The sequence below is a fragment of the Lepidochelys olivacea genome (assembly GCF_965140295.1).
Source record: "Lepidochelys olivacea isolate rLepOli2 genome assembly, chromosome: 7".
Lineage (NCBI taxonomy): Eukaryota > Metazoa > Chordata > Testudines > Cheloniidae > Lepidochelys > Lepidochelys olivacea.
The window spans coordinates 86,036,100-86,058,772 of record NC_140417.1 but is presented as its reverse complement, the minus strand read 5'-3'; the positions used below and the strand labels follow the sequence as shown (position 1 = coordinate 86,058,772).

Below are 22,673 nucleotides of genomic sequence, written 5' to 3'. Positions count from 1 at the left end.
ACAGCCTCAAGGATGGGAGAACCAAAGAACAAGATAACATCTGGCAGCACGGAGCCATCAGGAATGTGCCATCTGCTGATTGATTCAGCAACAGCATGATGAAGCAATTCCCATAGACTGGCATAGGAAGAAATTCCTATAAAAATGGACTCTAGAAAGTGAGAACTTTGGGGTCTGATTCTGTAAACCAACTTCCAGGGCATCAGATGTGCATCTGATAAGGCCCTGCTCCCTTCTCGTGTCCTGGCCACCTGGCCAGTGGCTTGGCATGAGCAACTCTAAGGCTGGTAACTATGATAACAACCTTGCAGAAAGTGTGTGTGTGTGTGTGTGTGTGTGTGTGTGTAAGTAAATACAAAATTGAATGGAATGTTATAGCTATAACTAACGGCTTACTATGATTCTTTCTGTAGTCACAATAAATGTGGCATTTTGCCTTATTCCCTTTACTAAGATCCTGCTGGTTTTTATTTTATTGGTATAACACTAAATCATTCAAGTACATACATTTCAGGCTTCTTATACCTTCCTCTGAATCATTTAATACTGGCCACCATTGCAGACAGGATCCCATACTAGATGGAACATGGGTCTGACTTAATATGGCAATTTTTATGTTAAGTATTTGCACATCTATTTGGCTCTAACCTGGCAGTAACACAAGCCTGTATTCATTTAACTCAATATGGCCTTTCTAAATGTTGTATTACAAATAAAAAGTTTAATGGACATGAATGTATCCCTTTTGTATTGTTGAATTATCCTCAAAGCAGTATATGTGTTCACTAATTCAGGAAAATAAACTATTGACCCCCATAGCGAGGAGGCATGGCCTCCCGCCCTGTCAGACAGGGAGAGACCTGAAATCACCCCCTGAAGGGCAGAACCAGGCCACCTGCGGCCACCCCGCCAGAAGCAGAGGGGTGGGACTGGAAGCAGGATTACAAAAGGCCAGCCTCCTAGCTCAGTAGGGGGAGAGCTGCCAGGGGAGCAGGACATCTCTTCCTTGCTGCCAGAGCCCAGAGCTGAAGGAGATGGCTGCCCAACCAGAGGAGTTACCTGAATTGCCGGAAACCAACAACGCCGACAAACTGCCAGGGATGTCATTGGCTGTTTACCCAGAGGACAGCCCTGGAACCCAGATACCCCTATCTGGGGAGGGTAGGAAGGAGCCCATCGATGCCAAATAGGGTTTGACTATGGAACTATTGTGAACTGGCCAGCGTGTTGCGGGCCCCCACTGATCTAGGGGTGAGCCTACTGCCATTAATAGGGCTGTGGGCTGGGATGCAGTGGAGTGGGAGGGCCTGTGTCCCCCTACCCCAGGCACTCCACCTGTGGAGGGTGGCCACCTCCCCACTAATAGGCCAGGAGGTCTGAAGCAGTCTGGTTCCCGCTGGAACTAGGGCGCCAGGTGCATTTGCTGTGACTCCCAGTTGGGAGTTAATTCCCCACCCTGAACTGTTGGACTGTATCACACGGACTGAGCCCGAGATATAAACTGTGAACTGCCCTGATTGAGGGACTTGGCAGAAACGCTAACTGCTAATTGGACTAATCACCAGGAGGACTCACTGGCTGTGAGCTGCACCCTGCTTGCGAAGCAGCGAGGAGGCGTGGCCTCCCAACCTGTCAGAAGGGGAGAGAGACGCGCATCTCCATACAACCCCACCTCTGTGACATCCTGTACTGTCCATGCATGTGATGAACATAGGAAGGTCACTCACATGAAATCTTTTCTTTAATGCTTAATGGTATTAAATAACTTGGCCCATTTCTGCATGCCACCTGCAAGCTACTGAAGTCACCAAGGAGCTCTATGCTAAATAATCCTACTGATCCTTAGTTTGTGCGCGCTCTATGAGCCAGCAATATTATTTATTGATATCATTACTGTATGGTACCTTTTTGAACTGCAGGTACAATGAACAGAGCTATGCAGTTTGCATTCTCATCAGTTATGCTGTTAGAATTACTGTTTTCACCCTCTAAACATAAGATACTATATAATCCCAAATGTAACTGTACTGCTGACAAATTAGTTTAAGAATATATTTTGTTTAAAAGCTTAAAGGATCCAAGAACTAGTGTTTAGTGCAGGATCTCACCTAAAATCAACATACCGTAAGTCATCAATGATTACAATATAATGGAGGTTCTTGGAAGTGATAAATACCCATGTCAGATGGAATGTATCACAGAGACTGCATTGTAGTATCAAGCAATTTGTTCGAAGCGGTGTTAGATCCGGATAAGGAGGAATTTTGGAAAGCCAAACAGTTTACTGCTGCTGGAACTACAACACTGAATTCCTTCAGGGGCTCTGTACAGCTTCCAAGAAGAGAGTGGAGAGGGATGGAAAGTCTGTATAAAAAAAATGATCATAGCTTCTCTTTGCCAGGGTTGGCCTCAGCTCCCATCTGTAAACACATGCTTACTCATGCTGAAAGCCTGCAGCATATTACGGACGTCAGAATCATTCTGCATAGCTTCACTGCCAATTGTATCCAAAAGGATACACGCACATACCTAGTAACTTTGCCTTATTACAAGCTGAAGTGCTGCATTTTCCAAGGTTAGTACACACCTTTCCTTCAGTCTCCTATTGCTCTTAAAAGCATGGAGTTCCCAACCTATTGGTTTTGACAGCCATGGGGGGGAGGAGGGGGGAAGAGTTGTGGAGGCGTCACAGATAAATTTCAGGGGCTCACATCTTCCATCTATTCTTTTATGGGCAGATAACAGGAAGTTTCAAAATTTTCCTCAACATGGGTCAGAGAAAGGAGAAGGTTGAGAACCCCTGCTCCACTGCAAAATGAAGATTGGGAGCAGTGATAACACATTACCTACTCCTTCCCAGCCAATTTTTAGCAAAAAATCAGATTATTATTAATTGCTATTGTTACTTCTTGGCTCAAGATCCTAAAATACGGAATCATTCGGAGGATCATGTCAGTCCTCTTAGCTACATAAACATCGCCACATTTAAAAATGTGGCTCGGAATGAATAGTTAAAATTTGATGAACTAGGATGATCCAGATGTTTGTTTCATTATAATCTGGATTTTCACCCAGTAGCCACACACTGCAATCTCACCATCAGCCTCCTGGTGCCTTTATATAAAATCATGTGTGTTAACTATTACGATGTGTGAGAGGCAGCCACTATTTCCTCCCTCAACTCTTTCTTCAAAATGTTCACCTTGTCTAGTACTTTGCAATTGACCTAGAGGCATCTAATCTCTCTCCACATCCCAAAGTTCACATATAGTTAGGGCCCTACCAAATTCATGGTCCATTCTGGTCAATTTCACAGTCATAGGATTTTTAAAGTCGTAGATTTCATGATTTCAGCTATTTAAATCTGAAATTTCAAGGTGTTGTAATTGTAGGGGTTCTGACACAAAAAGGAGTTGCAGGGTTATTGCAGGGGGAGATTGCAGGGTTGTTGTATGGGGGGCTGCAGAACTTGCTACCCTAACTTCTGCACTGCTGCTAGCGGCGATGCTGGGCAGCTGAAGAGCAGTGACTGCTGGCCAGGAGCCCAGCTCTGAAGGCAGAGCTGCTGCCAGCAGCAGCGCAGAAGTAAGGGTGGCATGGTATGGTATTGCCACCCTTACTTCTGCACTGCTGCTAGCGGGGCATCACCTTCAGAGCTGGGTGCCCAGCCAACAGCCGCTGCTCTCCAGCCACCCAGCTCTGAAGGCAGTGCAGAAGGGTGGCAATACTGCAATTTCCTAAAAACAACTTGCAACCCCCCTGCAACTCCCTTTTGGATCAAGACCCCCAATTTGAGAAACACTCATCTCCTCCATGAAATCTGTAGGGTATAGAGTAAAAGCACACAAGACCAGATTTCATGGTCCATGACACTTTTTCCATGGCTGGGAATTTGGTAGGGCCCTACACATAGTGGAACCTGAAAGATACAAACCACCAGAGTTATTGACTGACCTGTCAACTGTACACCACGTGGAACAAGTAAGTAAGTAATCAGGCAGCAGTGGAGACACCAAAAAAACCCAAAACCCAGCAAATACTTCATGATGCCTGAATTACATCTTAAAGGTAGGCACATCTGGGCTGCCTGTCCCCCTACACCCCTTATTTGCCACATGGTAGGGGGGCCAGCCACTTGCAGATAGGAGGTGAAGAGGCTGAGAATTTCACAGGCACAGCTGTGAGCCCCCGAGCAGCAAGAGCAGGAGCAGTGCTAGGGTCTGTGCTGCTTTCCTGTAAGCCATGGGTGCAGTTTCTCCCCCAGGCCAGCTGGGAGGGGGACAAGCTTGCATCGTCAGACCCAGCTGGGAAAGACACTTCCCAAGCTCCTGCTGGAACCTGGCCTGGAGCCTTTGCTGCTGGAGCCCAAGCTCCTGCCTACACATTGCGCTCCGGAGGAGCGGCTCAGTTTTAAAGGGTCACAGCCCCAGGGTGCCTCAGTCATCACCCTTGCAGCCACAGGACTAGAACCAGCTGCCTGTCCCCACCCTCACTCACCAGGCAGCCATTTACCGGTAGGAGGTGCGAGGTGAAGACACTGAAGTTTGCAGGCACAGCTGTGAGCCCCCACTCTGAGCAGTCCACCCTGAGGAGCGTCCCGAAACATCTTGTTTAGAGTTATGAACATTTCAGAGTTATGTACAACCTCCATTCCCAGGGTGTGCAATTTGGAGGTTCTACTGTAAGTATCAAGTGGCAGCTTTACGCATAGGCAGCTGCACAGGGACCTACTCATCCAGTGGCTCTGCACATACATGTAACCCAGGGCTGAACGAAACAGCCTTTGGCACAAGTCAGAAGAGATTGGACGGAGCCCTATATATCCTGCTTCACAGAGGATAACCTTGTAAATACTCATAAATGTATTAATATATAAATATGGGGTAACTGACTACTTCTTAAATCCCTACACACTAGTGGGCAGAATGGATTAGTGCTTCAGCTGTACTGATACAATTGGTACTTCCAGCAAGTTCCACAATACTCCAGAAATGGCTCCACTGACCTCTCTGGTCAAGGTTTGGCACTCCAGAGTGGATATGTATCCCAAGTAAACTCTCAAATATTTACATTTTAAATATATAAATTCTATACAAAATTATAAACAACAATTTTATGTATCTTCATTTGTACATATTTTAAATGTTTACATATTTAACAAGCAGACGACAGATGGACAGCAGTGTGACAATCTGAGACTGGTACTTACAAAGTAGTGCTACTAAGACTGCTGTGCGCAGATGGGGTGCACTATGTGCACCCAGAATAAAATGGCTACCTTTCGACACTTTGAACCAGTGCAATTTGTACTGACTGAATCACACCAGAACAGGTTGCAAATCATACCACCCTTTAGCAGACAAAGCTTAAGAACTCAAGCCCTTTAAAAAAAAAAAAAAAAAAAAAAAAAAACACAACCCAAAAACCAGTATAGCTTTTGGTCTCTGCCAACAAGTGGAAGGAGGGGAAAAAAAAAAATGCATCTCTTCTCAAGTGGTAACAGCCTCAATGGCTTCTTGCGTACCAGACACCTAAACGTTCTCTCGTGTGTGCACCATTGTTGGTGGAACTGACATGCCACCCAAATCCACTTTGTTCTTTGTTGAGTAGATCTCTGGCACCAGCGCCCGCTTCTGGTGTCATTAGTTAAAGTTAATTAATGTATACTTGGGCATGAGAAGAGATGGCTGAGGATGATGGCTGCTCAGCCAATCCAGAGCCACTTACACAGCATAGTGCTTGCTCTTCTGGTTGGAAAAAGCTCTCTGCAGATATTTAGAGGCCTGCAGCTCTTAAAGGGTGAAGTAATGGTGATAAAAGTAATGAGGAAAGGAAATCCCTGGGGACCTTTCAAGGTCATGTATAGAAAAGAAGCTGTTTTCTGTCCTGAGGACAGGTATTATGTGAGTGCTCTCAGCTCTGACCTACTTAAGGCAGTTTTCTACATGGGGAACTCCAGAATTGAAGTGTCTGGTGCACTGTGTTTCAGTTCAGGAAAACTAACACTTGGATGACTTTGTAAGGAGTAGGTACTTCAAAAACAAAACCAAGCTGTTGTTGAGCAGACCCCCTCCATAATCACCTAATACTTGCCTGCTGATTGTCATCCATGATGCTGTTTGAATGTTCCATGCAGGGTGGATTGATTTAAAAATGGCGACTCAAAATCAGAAAGCAGGAAAGCAGTGAATAATTAAATAATCATTTTTAATCTTGTTTTGCATTTTGTAGTTATTTTCCTAAAGAGAAGTTGATTCTCATTTGGTTGGTATAACCATTAAGTCACGTTGATTTGCAACTAGGGTTGCCAACTTTGGTTGGACGAATTCCTGAAGATTGTCCAATGCCGGGACAATCCTGGAGGGTTGTCAACCCTATTTGCAACTCCTTTACACAAAATTTGCTTCTGGTTAGCAAAAACCAGCACAATAAATCAGTGTACAGAGATGAAATGTAAGTAATGATCTAGCTTAATGTACACTCCTCCAGATTCCTAATTTATTAAGTAGAAAATGGTAAATGATACTTATTTACTAGATTAATTTTTTATTCAAGCTATGTGTCAAGCTGCATCTGGATGAAAATTGGAGTTCAATTGAAATGCACAAAAAATTTTCAAATAAAACTTCCTTAAATGTGATGAATACATAAGAAATAAGAGTAGGTTAAATATGTTTTAAATGCAAAATGTTAGTGTTATTAAACAAAGGAAGAATCTGTAATTCGTGAATTGAACTAATTGTTTTCCTCCTCCAATCTATGAATAAAAAACAAACAAACAATGTTGAGAGCATCACCTCTACTAGTTCTAAAATCTTGAGGGACAAGCTGACCAGAAACAACCCTCAATTCGTTTCAACTTTGAATGAGCTAGTCATTGCACTGAACTAATTCAATAATCTGAAATAAAGAAAATATTCTCTGCACTTGCAGAAGAGGCTTATGTTCTCAAATACTGGTTAGCATTTCAATAAACCCTAGTTCTAGTTTGCTTAGCTAGTGATGTATACCAAGTGAGTGGTTTGACTTGGCTTAAAATTTTGCCTTGAGAATTTTTAATTTAAATTTCAATAGATTAGACCATAATGTAGGTTGGCATAACTTCAAATTTTAAATACTTATTTTTAAAGAAAAATAAATTAAAATCCAATTTAAATATCTGTTACCTTTAATCCACCCTAGTTCAATGATACTTCATGATAAGAGGGGCTGTTAAGAATGAACTAAAGTTGGGGGAGGAATGTTTTACAACACAAAAACAAGCAAAGATAGAGCATTCCTAATTGCAGGAAAGAGGAAGCGTGTCTACTTTTTTATTACATAAAGGACAAACTGGCTGTCTTTTCACGAGGAAGGAGATGTGCTTACTCGGGTATCTGAAGTGATGGTATGGGGACTGGGCTGAGGGATTGATACACGTGTACACAAATAAATCAATTAAATTATGAAATTAAGCCCAAACAACCTTCAAGCTATTCCTGGTCACAGAGCTGAGACAGGATTACAGAGGGCAGGATTTTGGCAGAGGACCAGAGGGGACAAAATTAAGTGTCATGCAAGCCCACCCAAAAAAGTGGATGGCTAAATCTTATTAATATACCAAGGCGGGGACAGACCCAAGTGTTGCTTACCTTCGGCACTTATCATACCATGGATGCACCCTCTAATGCTGAGGCAGAGTACAGAGGATGTGCCAGAACTCTAAACAGCAACACAAGGAGATGGAACCCAATTGCTACCTCACCCGAGTCCTGTAGCTCATCTCTTTCCCCTGTCAGTGCCTACCCTACACAAGCCCAGAACTTGATAAGCCAGTGCTAGGAAAGTGACTAGAATCCTGCTCTCCACCAATTAGAAGAAAATCTCACCCCGAACTCAACATGCCAGATAAGACACATTCTTCAAAGCACTCTCCTTACCCTGTATACCAGTTAAGGGACACCTGCTCACTTCAGAACCAATGACGAACAACCAGTAGGTAGCCATTCTCTAGCCAATCATGCAAACTACCACGTGACCAAACACAGACAACTGTTAGTATCACCCTGCCTGTCATCACTGCTTCTGTGAGTAACAGCTGAAAGGTACAGCATTCAGCTAGAGAATGGTATGCTGGGGACATCAAAAGCAGCATTCTGAGTTGAGAAGCACTCAGCCAAGACTGGGATGCGGAAGGACTGATTATTTACATTTCTCTTAAAATGAACAACAAGAGAATAGTGCTAGACAAACTCACACAAAATGGATAAAATAAAGCATATATCCTGAACTGGAAAATACAACCAACATATTAAAACCATTATGTCCATATCAAAACATCTCACCCTTATATTTATAGGAACAATACATCACCAGGAAGGGCATTCATACAGAACCATCATTAAGTTACATTCCCCTTCCTTTAATTTCCCATACTTCCTGTCTTCTGAGACGCCTCCCTTTCCTCCCACCCCAAGAAACATTCAACTTCCCAATAGGAGTTTTTAAAAAGCTAATCTGAATGGTTGGGTATAAACACTTTGAAAAATGGCAAGGGGTCATGATATAACAATGTATAGTCAATATAGAATATACTGCTGAAAACTTAATTCTGTAATAAGATATATACTTAAGAAGGCCATACTGGGTCAGACCGAAGGTCTATCTAGCCCAGTATCTGGTCTTCCAACAGTGGACTATGTTAGGTGCCCCAGAGGAAATGAACAGAACAGGTAATCAAGTGATCCATCCCCTGTTGCTCATTCCCAGCTTCATGTCTTGACATTAACTGAAACGTTTTATTGTAAATGAGTTGTAATATCAGTAAGCTTATTCCTTAAATTAAAACATTGGCTCAGCACAAGAAATTTAACTCTTTGTTGATGCATTCATGAAAGAGCGGTATTTCTGAAATGCCAACGTATCAATGGCTCTAAAGCAGTTTAAATAGAATCACAGAATCTCAATTTATTAACTGTCTACAATACTTAGGAAATGACAGTATTAACAAACAGATTTGTCTTGTAATTTTCCTTCACCAAGCCTAAAGACACTCAGATAAGGTCCCAGAAGTTTCATGCTAGGAATTGTGGAGAGGCACACAACAATCAGTAAAGGAAAGCCTCTCATAACTCAGTGACTACCAGCCATTTTTAAAGGAGCTGAACGGACTACTGGCCAGTCCTCGATTCAAGGGAGGGTGAGGGTTTGTCTACACTGGCAAGTTTTGTTGAAACTAATGTCGATAAGGGAAAAATAGACAAAAGAAAAGTCACCAGAGCATGTCTACATTTACTCCCTCTGTCAGATTGTGTTCACATTTGGGGCACCTTTGTCAAGAGCGAGAGCAATGGACTGTCGGTATGTATCCCACAGTGCCTGGCGACACCATCCGACGCGAGGTGTTGTGGGAATGCAGAAACAGAGCGCAGCACACCCTGGGATGTGCAAAATGTACTGTCGTGCACCGCTTTGTGTTCCACTCCTCCACAGGTCTCTGGCTTTCTTTTGTGCCGTTTTCCCAACTGTCTGTCTTTTGTAGTGCACGCCAGAATCTGCAGTGAGAGGATGGATCCCGCACTTCTCTCCATGCACTGTTAGCTGTCGTGAGGATATCACGCATGGCAGCACAGTTACTCGCAAAGTTAGCAGAGGATGAATCGCAGGCACTCGAGTGTGATACGGATGGCAGCAATTTATCAGTGTTTTGTGCATTCACAGAGAAGCTGCATACAGTAGAGTGTTGCTTTTGGGCTAGGGAAACAACCACGGATTGGTGGAATCGCATTGTCATACAGATGTGCGATGACGACCAGTGGGTACAGAACTTTAGGGTGCATAAAGCAACCTTCGTGGAGCTGTGCGCTGAGCTGGCCCCCGACCTGCAGCACAAGGACACCAGATTGAGAGCTGCATGTTGCAATCACTGTGTGGAAGCTGGTGAATCCAGACTCCCACTCCAAATTGATTTACTACTGACCGGTAAAGTCCACAGTTGAGGCTATATTACTCCAAGTGTGCAGGTCAATAAATCACATCCTGCTGCATAGGACCGCAACTCTGGAAAATGTTGAGGAAGAATCTGGATCAGACTCCCTCTCTCACCACCTCCTCCAAGGTATTTGGAGGATTGTAAGCAGGAGAGAGAGAGAGAGGGAGCATGTTCGTTCTTGTGTTATAGGATTATTTTGTATACTATTTGTAGGTGGCCATTTTAAGGAAAGAGGGGTTGAACTGCCATCTGAAGATAGATAATCCTTAGGAAAAAAAGTGTACATATTTCCTGAAAGGGAGGAAAGAACTCCAATTTTCCACCTCAACAATAATACTCAAATAATAACTGAACTTTTTCAGTGTACTTGATTTCCAAATAAGTTTCCCATGTCCTGTACTTCACAAAGTGTCCTCTTTAGAGCTGTGGTCTAGGACTAGTAAATTCATTTTTATCTCCCCTAATGCCTCCAGCTCTTCCCTGTTTTTCCAATATTCTTGCAACCACTGAGCTAGTCACACTTAACAGAAGAGTCTGTCGGGGGGGGGGGGGGGGGTGGGAAGGAAAAAAAAGACACCAAAAAATTTAACATATAAAGAACCACAATAGACAAAAAAAGAACCAACATGGTTGAAAGGAGTATAGTTTCAAGTAGCATAGTATTAAGTTTCTCAGCTATCAATGGCAGCCCTTTCCACCTCCTCTTAAAAATCCTAACTACCTTTGGTGTTTTTAGATACATATTAAAAAAATCCAAATCCATCTTTGACCTTCTGGATTAACAGATGTCTGTATTATGAACAAAATTTCCAATAATTCAACCAGAAGATAGACATTGGGGTAGGATGGGAGAATCTTGGCTGGTGAAACCTGTAGCGAATACTTTGTGCATGTTTTGGGCACAGCAATCTATTGACACGAAACAGCAGCATAACTGGTCTAAATCTACTATAACAGGTCAACTGGTAGAAGTATTTCCAGGGATCTGAATTATTCTTACTCAGCTTCTCTATCAATACAAGTGTGGTGCCCACCATCATGAAAAGTCATGAATGGGTCCTGTTTGCTTCCTCTTATTCCCACCCTGCCTACTTATTACAGTGAGCTTCCTGTAAAAGGGAAGCTCCTGTAATTAATTCTGCATTACGCCAAACTGATTGGCACACTAGTTCAGAGAATAAAATTAAACATGCCAACTCTTAAGTGAAAACATGATTCATCAACAGGGGAAATTTTTAATAATTACTTTATTAGACAACCTATATGGGTAGCTGTGTTTGCTTCTGCTGAGTAAAAGGGGCTGCTCACTTTGACAGTTAAAGAGAAACCAGACACTACTTCAGAGACAAGTGTAACTATTTGCACATGAACATTTACACCAAAAGTAAATCAAAATAATTCATTTTAACGGGCATTAAACTAGATCACTTGGAAATTCAATGAGGCAAAAATAACTGATTTAATTGCTTTCAGTGAGCTAATTTCTCTAAATATAGCAACAAGACTGATAGACTATTGTTAAATATTACTGATTCTAATTTGAAAATCCAGAGATATTTACTATAAAGCCAGATTTTCCATTTTTAAACTACAAATCAGAAAGTACAAGCTTCAACTCCAGTTTATATTTATAATTTTATATCTCTAGTTTCCTTCCATGAAGTAGGAAAACAGAACCATCTTCCACCAAGAAAGTTAGTATGTCTGCAGCTAACTAGTTCATACTGAATAAGTGTATGTCATTTAATTGTCAAACACAAAATGGATCACACTTTAATACAGATATCGATGTAAATGATCATGTAGATGTTTCCATAAAACTACAATGAGGCTTCATCATTACAATTCTGAGAAGACATCCCTAAATATTGCACTCCATCATACAAACATGTCAGTCCAGAGTAATTCTGTTTTACAAATACTGCCAAATCAAATAAATTAAGTTAAAATTACTGTAAACAGAACTATTTATATGAGTGATATATTATGTGGCAACTTCAATTCAAAGGACATGTGCATTGTATGAAGAGATATAAAACGAAACAGACAGTCCAATAAGAGAAACGGAAGCTCATGTTACATTTTGAAAACAAAACTGTTTACCCATGTAGAAAACCACTACCAGAAAAGCTATATTCCCAGTTCTGGACTAGTTTAGATCATGGTTGTCCATTTTTCCAGTGCTGCTTACCTGAGTAGCTTAATTACTGAAGCAATGCTTCAGTTCCCTGCCAACCCAAGTTTGCCATGAATGAACTTACAGTCTGACTGGAGATACTAAAGATCCATCTTAAACTATGAACCCTCTCTCCCTTGCCTGTCCACTCACTTTCATATTGGCTCAAACAGCTCTCCTATAGATGGAGTACAACATCGCTCTCTAGGGCTAGGCTTCTTAATATACGATACGTAGGAGTAAACATGAGCTATTAACGGACACCATCTTGGACAAAGGTAGTATTTCCTGCCTCAAAGCAACCAAGTCACCTCCAAACTAAAACTCCTGGTATTACATAATGAACATTATACATTAGTTTAACTAATTCTGTACATTCAATCTACAGTGGCAGCACTCCCACTGCAGCCAAAATAAGCATCTACATGTCCACCTAACGTTTTCTCCTATAGCCTTGCCCTCACTTGCCTTCTTATAGATCAAGTACCTGGAAATGTCCCAAATATCATTCCCTCTGCTGCTTCAGCACTTCAATGATAATTACAGTCATTAAGTTTAAGGGACAGCCAAATAAACAGTACTGCATCATTTTTTTTGCAAGTCAGTCATACAAGCACAACAACATATCTGGAAATTACAGCAGGAAGGTAACGTTTCTCCCTGTAGTTCTTGAATTTATTGCTGAGTTTTTAGTAATACACATTACTTATATACAAGTCTTGCTCACAAGGATACAGACTAACTTGATTTCCTTGCAGCCACCCAACTCGTTCAAATTTAATACGATATCACCAAATGGAAAGGAATAGGAATGCAGTTGTGTATTAATTACCAAAACTGCAAACTGCTAAAACAATTAAATCCAACAAAACTCCAGGTATTACAGTCTGTACCATTAAAAAAAAAAAATCAATCTCTGAGTGGGGCTAACACTCTTTTCAGCAACAAGCCCTTATGAGCTTATAGGATGTGTCTCTGCTGCAGTTAGACACCCGCAGCTCATCTGTGCCAACTGACTCAGGCTTGTGGGATGCTTTAACTGCAGTGTAGATGTTGGGGATCCTCTGGGACCCTCACACCTCTCTGGGGCCTAGAGCCCAGAATCCAGCCCAAGCATCTACATGGCAATTAAATAGCCCCCTAGCCTGAGTCAAGTGGCACTGACTAGCTGTGGGTTTTTAATTGGAGTGTAGCAGTATAGCAGATGCTGTTATGAATTTTGAACACACGATGGTCTGTCATGTGAAGAAAAAATTTCTAACTCCCGCTTTTTCTTCTGCGGAAAGCCAAGAAAATTTCCCAAACACGGTAAATGAGAGCATTTCCATGCTAAAAAAGGAACAGGCTTTTTGCTATGCAATCTCAGCATATTTTTGCTCACGGTCATCTAAGGAGAAAGTAAGTTATTCTTCCATTCCCTCTCCTGCGCACGCACACACACACGAGAAATCCAGCCACTACAAACCAAGCAAGATTCTTCTGGCTTAACATAAGCATCTTATAATAGATTTATTCAAGTTCAATACACAGCCTACGTTCCAGTTCTATCTAGAACCAGAACACATGGCTGGGACATGGAAAAATCAGACTGTACTGAGAGACCTTTAAATCATTCTTCCTCTATAAAGTGTTTGTTATCACATACAACCGGAATACCGATTCATTCTCATCAGCAGTCCTCCAAATCCCAGAGGCAAACTTCTGGCCTCTGGATGATTCTCTAGCATTAATATAAACCACATGCATATCTTGATAAATTAGTTCTAACAGTCCCCCTGTTCTCTTAAAATCCTCATCTGTCATTAGGACTACACCTGCACTCAAGAGCTAGGGGTGCGGCTCCCAGCTCATGTTGCCGTTCCTGCACTAGCTGCTAAAAATAGTCGTGCAACCATGGTAGCATGGGCAGGGCAGCAGTAACATGGAGTAAGGCAGATTTGTAGGGGGTGGGTTCCCGAGCCTGTGCCACCACTGCCACTGCCCATGTTACCGTGGCTACACTTAAAAAACCAAAAAACAAAACAAAGAGAAACACCTCTCTCAAGTGGAGATAGCACAGGTACAGCTACGTGAGCTGGAAAACACACCCCTAGGCTATGTCTACACTTAGAGACAAGAGAAGTCATTATATATTTAAAGCTTTCCCATTTTTAGAGGTACTTTGCCAGGCAGAGTGCATTCTTTTCTGAGTCGAACAGCAAATCAGAATGAGATTGCTATGTTATGGGAAAAGCACTAAATAGGGTTCAGCTCTCCATTTAAAAGGAATAATTTTAAAAAATCTCTCTAAAAATAGTTTATGTCAACAGATCTTTGAAATTCAAAAATATACCTTGGACTCGGCCATTCTGATTAAAGCTCATTGTTTGCATTTTGACTGGTAGTATGAATATTTATTACTTTTGCTACTTTGGAGATCAGAAAAATGCACAATGGGAACTTCTTCTGGTAGCAGGAAGTAAGGATTTTAGCGAACACTTACTTCCACAAATATTCTATATGAGGTAACAGGAGACAAGGGAATGCAAAGAAAATACCTCCATTTGAAGTTATCCCAGGAGAGCAAACATTTGTGAAAAAAGAGGTAGGAACCCTCAGCAACATTTCCACGAGTCATTGGCACATTGTCAGTTTTTCCATTGAGTGTAATGAGATCGGAGAAGGTAACAGGTTTAAGTGCCGAATTTGTGTTTTACTCATTCCTGCTTCTTTTGGATTTCAAGTTTTTCATAAGACTTAAGAAACCTCTCCTGAATAGGCAATTTGTTATTTTAGTTCTCAAGTTAAGATTCCCCTTTATTAGCGTTACAAACAGACCTACGGGTCCCAATCATGGGATAAGGGTTTGAACTGTACTATATATTGTAAAAGCACATAGAACACTGACTCTGTACCAAAGAATTTACAATGTAAGTGCAACGTAAGAAAGAAGTGTACAACTAAGATGGAGGGAACACAAGAAATACAGGTGAGACTATCCGATAAGCAGAAGACACAGTACACCAACTTTTAACAAACTTTAAACGTAAAGATTGTATCTCCTACCCAAACTAAACGAACCAGAGTCTCCCTTCTACCAACATCACATCAACGAGAAGCCAGAATGGTGGCTGAGGATGTTACAAATAAAAACTTAAAGGAAACTTAAATTTGGTCTTAAAGAGCCTCACAATGGTGAAAGCTACCCACTCCCTTTAAAAATTAATATGATTATGGGGTCATACTGCATTATCTCAAAAAAACCCAAACCATTGCTTGCTTTTTTTTTTTTTTTGAACACAGAAGTAAAGAAACAAAAAAATTTTGGCTGGCTCAGAGACTTGGTGAATATTAGACTGCCAGCCAGGAGAAAGAGGAGAGGAGCAACATAGGAATTGCTCCTCAGGCCCATGTTTGAAAGATAGAGGATGGACTGGAAGTATTAGAGATGATACTCAGCATCTGGAAGAGAGGATGCAGTTTGCACTGATTCCTGGCAACTCTGTGTGCCATGTAACAAGAGATGACCATTTGTCATTTCCCAGCTCCAGGGTATATGCAGACTTAGCCCAGATGATAAATTTGTGGTAGCTGTGGCGGTTTCCCACATACCCTTGGGAGACCTTACTGAGTTCCTTTGGGGTCCATTGTATTACGCGCAAGTTTATGTATTACTGTGGGCTGGGACTGGAAGTAACCTCTGTTGGGGGGCAGGGGAGACAGGTGTGATGTGTGGCCTGGGAGTTTAAAAGGACTATACTGAAAATGTGGCAGACAAAAATGGTCTTTTGCGACAGTAAGTATGAAGTGGATTTCATGAGGAACACCAAGGGAGAGGTTAATGTAAATTCCCCACCTCCAGATATGCAAAAACCTAGACTTTTGAAACTATGCTCTGAGGAGTGGTGGGTCATTGTCTGCTGTCCAGTCTCTGGGAACAGGTAGTCATCAAAGCAGGAATTATGCAAACAAAAGGCTGAACTGCACAGTCTGGGTTATAGTTCTGAATCTGAAACAGTTATGAACTTGTTGCCACAGGGAAAACCCAGCTGTGGGTTTTGAAGGACTGACACCGACCAGAGCTTGAGACTGGAGTTGGGGGTGATCTCTGGTAATCTTTTTAGCATGCACAGGTTCTTTTATTGTTTTTAAGATTTTCTCTAATATGTTTACCCTGTATTACAAGATGGTATGTACAAATGACTGTCATTCAGCATCAAGTTTTTAGTGCCTATCAGGGATGCAAAAAGAACGTCTGCTCTCCTTCCCTGGGGAGAACAGGGCCTGCAATTATTTGTTACACAGGAAGTCTGCATAGCACTGGTTCCAAAACAAGTACAGCACACAAGTCAGTCTGCCAAGTCTCAGCTAAAAGTGCTCTCAGAAAAGTGACAGGTATGTCACTGTTCATGATGGAAACTCTTAAGATCAAAAACATTAAGAGTCAGATAACTTATTTAAGCATATTTTACCTCCTTTCCAATAACCATACCACCTCAACTTTATTTAAGTGTGTGACTGACCTCCCCAGACCACTTCAAGCCTTGCACTAATCCTAGAGGAGAAGCACTACAGACATATTGCATTTAACAAGTGATGCTATACTGTCAGTCTAAAGCTTAACAACTGTACCTGTGTACAGAAGTACACTCAAAGTCCTCCTTAAATGGAGCACATAACTGCAATCCCCAAATCAAATTCAGAACGGTCACTGTCGGCTTCATAAGTCTGGGAATTATCTCATTGTATGGCAGTCCCTGTCCCTCCATAACGGCTAATTCAAGTGATCTACCAAGACAAGCTCAAATACTCTGAATTTCTGCTCTCCCACTTATCACGGTGGAGCTATGCAACTTTAATCATTCCTAAAAGCTGCCACAGCGATTTAAGGACATCATAATTCACCCTCTTCATGAAGAGGGGTAAGGTACTTTATATTTTACAAGAGGCAGCAAGCCAGTGTGAGATCATCTACTATTGGAAAGTTATTTGGTGTCCTACTGGAAAACTATATGTTTTCATCTTTATTAATAGGATGCAATATGAGACATTAACATGGGGAAAGTAAAGGGCTGCGAAAACTTTAACAGGAAAAAAAAAAATGATAAGCCACTTTCTTCTCAATGCTCAGGACTGATCTGTCCTAGAGGGCCTAAAAACATTTAGTTTGCTGAAAAACCACATCACTGAACACTCTTTACTATACCAGCAATACCCAAGGTGGTTTCTTCTCCAAAAAATATTCCTATGATAACAGTTACTCCATACACTCCTACATTACCACATTTCAGTACCATAAATAGAGCAATCGTTCAGGTAGGTGAACCAGCCCAAAGGTAGTGCTTTCTGTCTTATGAAGTTTCTAGACCTAAAGTGAGAGTGCTGCAGAAGCAGTATTCAGCCTGGTGGAAGGGGGTGAGGCGTAATGGAGGGAGAGATGCTGAACAAAACACCCAGAGAGGTGGGGACTGGAACAGAGGGAAGGAATAATTATTCCTGAAGAGGAATAACCATGGGAGGGAGCAATCCAAAGATGGACAGTTTAGGGAGGTGCAATTCCTTTCAGGTTTGGAAGCACAACACTATCATATAGTCCTTGTACATGCTCTGAACAGAGCTTTTAGAGCAGCGGTGGGAAAACTACGGCCCGCCAGCTGTTTTAAGCCAGCCCCCAAGCTCCTGCTGGGAGCTCCAGCCAAGGGAGCAGGGTTGGGGTCTGCTCCATGCAGCTCCCGGAAGCAGCCGCATGGCCCCTCTCTGGCACTCCAATGGGAGCTGCAGGGAAAGTGTGCAGAGCCTCCGCATAGGAGCCAGAGAAGGGACATGCTGCTGCTTCCGGAAGCAGCTTGAGATAAGCACTGCCCGGAACCTGCATCCCTGAGCCTTTCCCCATGCCCCAACCCCCTGCCCCAGCCCTGATCCCCCTCCCACGCTTTGAACCCCTTAATTGCAGCCTGGAGCACCCTCCTGCACTCCAAACCCCTCATCCCCAACTCCACCCCAGAGTCTGCACACCCAGCTGGAGCCCTAACTTGCCCACCCCCCTGCACCCCACTCCCCCGCCCAAGCCCAGAGCCCCCTCCTGCACCCTGAACTCCTCATTTCTGGTCCCACCCCAGAGCCTGCACCCCCAACCAGAGCCCTCGCCCACACCCCAACCCCAATTTTCTGAGCATGCATGGCCCATCATACAATTTCTATTCCCAGATGGGCCTTTGGGCCAAAAAGTTTGCCCACCCCTGCAGTAGAATGACAAGACTAAAAGCAAGTTATCAGGCCCTTTTCTCATTCAAAGCAGCCTGTCCCCTTGTTTCCCATCCACTATTTGGTACAAGTCAAACTATGTATAATAAAAACATCACTTTAGTCCAAGGTTTTTAGCTTGCCATGGATTCTGTTTTACCAAAAAAAGCCAACCCATGTTAGATGTCCACTTGTTCACCAGGACTAGAAATGGTTCAACACTCAGCCTATGGGATACTGCGCCCTTCAAAACTGTGGCAGCACATCTGGTCTGAGGCAGCAGACACATTTTGCCTTACATGTGGTCACAGATCCTAACAAGTGCCCCCTCCTGGCCTCCTACTGGGACGGCTTTGAGATGAATCCAAGCCTGATGCTCTGGATCCCTAAACAGGTGTTTCAAGCTTCTGGAGAGTCAACAAGCTGTAGTACAGGTTCCTCCCTTGGCCCGTCTGGCACATTTTCTGGGCACTGACTCGGTCTGCCACTTCTCAGAAATGAAGCCCCTCAGCACACCCGCCTTAGGCCCCCAGGACCAGCACTGACCCTTACAAGATAACCCAGTTACTTAAACACACAGTCTCAGAACCCCATCTCTAAGATGTGAAGCTTCTGGTTTATAGTTTTATTTCCTCAGGGGCACACAGCAGTTGTGAAAAAGTTAATGCACACTCACACTCTGCACAGAGTCTGACTCAATTTGCTCTTTGATACTTAAATCATATAAAGCACAAGAGTACAAATCATCCAAAACAAACGCTATGTGAATGTCACTTTCTATCTCACCCTTCCCTTGGAAGTCCTTCGGGACCATAAAATGTCCAGCAAGTTGTCTCTGGAAGGTATCCCCTGCCTCATGAAGGCCATTAAATGGAGAGTAGTATCTTCCTCATAGACTTAAGATGACCCCTGAGCAGAACAGTTTCTACCCTTTTTAAAACTTTCATCCCTCTGTGTCAGGTGCCACCCCTGTCAGCTTTCCCACATCAGCTCTTTCCCAGAGCTAGAGCACCCACGGAGAAAAGATAGTGGGTTCTCAGCATCCACCAGCAGCCAAGCTCCCGCCTCTTCCCTCCCCCACCCCGCAGCACCTCTCCCCCACTGATCACTCCTCCCCCTCCCTCCCAGGGCCTATCACCCACTGTGAGCAGCTGTTTCACGACATGCAGGTTGGTTCCAGGAAGGAGCAGGGATAGGGTGCACTCGGGGAATGAAAGGGGTGGGGGGAGGGGAGAAAAGGAGGGTGGGGGTAGAGCAGTGGTGGGAAGACGCGGGACGGGGGCTTTGGGGAAGGTGTAGAGTGTGGGCAGGGGATGGGGGAAAAAAAGATGAGCACCCCCCCAGGTAGAGAGGAAGTCAGCGCCTATGCACATAAGTACAAACCCCTGCCAGATAACTCTTGTTGCCAAGGTGACTTTTGCCCCTGCCAAACCTGTTCTTCTGGGCAGGGACCAATCCTCTGTCTAAAGTGACTAGATTTCCAACAATTGAATACTTAAAATGAGCTACCCTCTGACTTGAAGTAGACGTTAGTGTACCTTGAAAGCTTGTCTCTTTCACCAAAAGAAGTTGGTCGGAGAAAAGATATTACCTCACCCACCTAGACTCTCTCCTGCCCTCTATTTTTTTTTTGCCAGAAGCCTTTGGAACCTCAAATCAATATGGGGGCAAACAGATCATGGTTAAGGCAAAAAACTGCACACTCAAAATGGATGTTTCCAGCCTGACAGAGGATTCATAATCTCACACAATTCATAAATTATATAGATTCTCAAATTATTACACATGCAGCCAATTATGTTTGGCAGCACTCAGAGGTAAAAGGGAAATGCTGACTAGCTCCAAGGAGTGTCCATTTTCAGTTGACCTTAGCCAGGAATGGCCAAGATGCAAGGAATCAGACAAGGGATGCAGCTTGCACTCAGGGGGAAGGGGGCAGTACAGCTTTCTGATGCCTAACCATCAGCTCACTTCTTCCATTCTTCCCAACCAAGAGAATCTAGTTAGACTAGCAGTCTAATAACTTATCCCTAATGAATAATGACTAACACTTGTTTGTACAGAAGAATGGGCCATCCTTATCATATTGGTTATCTCAGGAAGTGCAGCAGAAAAGCGAGTTTCTGATGCAGATAATTGTTTCTGAATTAGCAAAGTTTAGCTGCTCCAATTGTCAGAAATGGGTCATTCTTCTAACGTAGATTAATGTAGACAGGCAAAAGAGGTCTCTAGAGACAATCCAACACCAGAACCCATCTGGAGACATTATAGCAGTGTTGTGTTAAGGATTTTAATTTGGTGGACAAATTGTGGTCACAGCATGCTCACCCAAAGATTAAAAGAGAGAAAGAAACGTGATGAGCTCTACAGTATTTTTACAACTCATCTGACAGTCACGCTTCTTAAAATAGGTCTTAATTACTCTTGATTTGAAAATTGTAGTTATGATATGGTATATTCCAGGAGAGTAGGGCTTAGAAGAGCTGAGTAAATTGTGATCTTTGGGGATAAGCTACTTCAGCCTGCAGGTAGTCATTAGTACAGTTTTAATATTGTCACAAAAATTCCAAATCCACACAATCCAGGGAAACTATTAAAACCCTGCTAAGTAACAATGTTTTAATGGTTATTGATACATTTGTTTCAGCCATGGAATGGACAGCATCATTGGGCACATGCTGTACCTAAACCTATCAGTTCAATGCAAGACAATGGAAAGCTCCTAGAACAAGAACATTTAAACTTTTTCTAGGAACAGAGAGGTTATCACCAGACTTTGGTTCTAACCCATATACTTACCATTACATTGATACTGAACAACCTGCACTGAAATCTTAGAGGAACTCAGAGTGCTGATGAACATAAGTGTCACGGTTCCTCCCCCACTCTGAACTCTAGGGTACAGATGTGGGGACCTGCATGAAAAACCTCCTAAGCTTATCTTTCCCAGCTTAGGTCAAAACTTCCCCAAGGTACAAAATATTACACCTTGGACAGGCCGCTACCACCAAACTAATACTGGTTACTGGGGAAGAGCTGTTTGGACGCGTCCTTCCCCCCAAAATACTTCCCAAAACCTTGCACCCCACTTCCTGGACAAGGTTTGGTAAAAAGCCTCACCAATTTGCCTAGGTGACTACAGACCCAGACCCTTGGATCTTAAGAACAATGAACAATCCTCCCAACACTTGCACACCCCCTTTCCTGGGAAATGTTGGATAAAAAGCCTCACCAATTTGCATAGGTGACCACAAACCCAAACCCTTGGATCTGAGAACAATGAAAAAGCATTCAGTGTTTTACAAGAAGACTTTTAATAAAAAATAGAAGTAAATAGAAATAAAGAAATCCCCCCTGTAAAATCAGGATGGTATATATCTTACAGGGTAATTAGATTCAAAAACATAGAGAACCCCTCTAGGCAAAACCTTAAGTTACAAAAAAGATACACAGACAGAAATAGTTATTCTATTCAGCACAATTCTTTTCTCAGCCATTTAAAGAAATCATAATCTAACACATACCTAGCTAGATTACTTACTAAAAGTTCTAAGACTCCATTCCTGTTCTGTCCCCGGCCAAGACGACTACAGACAGACACAGACCCTTTGTTACTCTCCCTCCTCCCAGCTTTTGAAAGTATCTTGTCTCCTCATTGGTCATTTTGGTCAGGTGCCAGCGAGGTTACCTTTAGCTTCTTAACCCTTTACAGGTGAGAGGAGCTTTCCCCTGGCCAGGAGGGATTTCAAAGGGGTTTACCCTTCCCTTTATATTTATGACAATAAGTAACCATAGTCTTTCCTCTAAAAATCAAAACTTAGAATATATATAGGAAGCCCACCCACAATTTTGTTGCATTACTAGAAGGGTTAGATCAGGGACAGTTTCAGTAATTTCTCCTGGTTTTATTTGTTTTAAAAAGTCAGTGGGCAATTACTATTATGTCCAGAACCCCTTGAGTTAACCAACATCTGAACACTGCATAGATGGAGACTATGAATTGAATTTCTTTCAGGAATCCAGCCCAACTCTGTTTGCCTCAATGCCATGTAAGAATTCATCACACTACTGTTCCCCCCCCCCCATCGCTATATAGGAATAAATCATGAGGATTAGACATTCAGAACCAGTGTGCAGCACAAATGTAGAATATTATATTTTAAGAGCTTTAGTAAATAAATCACTCATTTGAAAATATTTATAGTTTACTTCTGGATAGAGCTCCTTCACACAAGACATCTCTCCAACCATATTCCTGCATCACATAACTCCCACTATTAAAATCTTACCCTCCACATCCATACC

General features: G+C 42.6%; 1 protein-coding gene across 1 annotated transcript in view; it reads right to left on the bottom strand.

The window, feature by feature from the left end:
- The window catches only part of MCU (mitochondrial calcium uniporter), a 150,587-nt gene that overhangs the window by 116,378 nt on the left and 11,536 nt on the right, over positions 1-22,673 (bottom strand). The gene's annotated exons all lie outside the window — the stretch shown is intronic.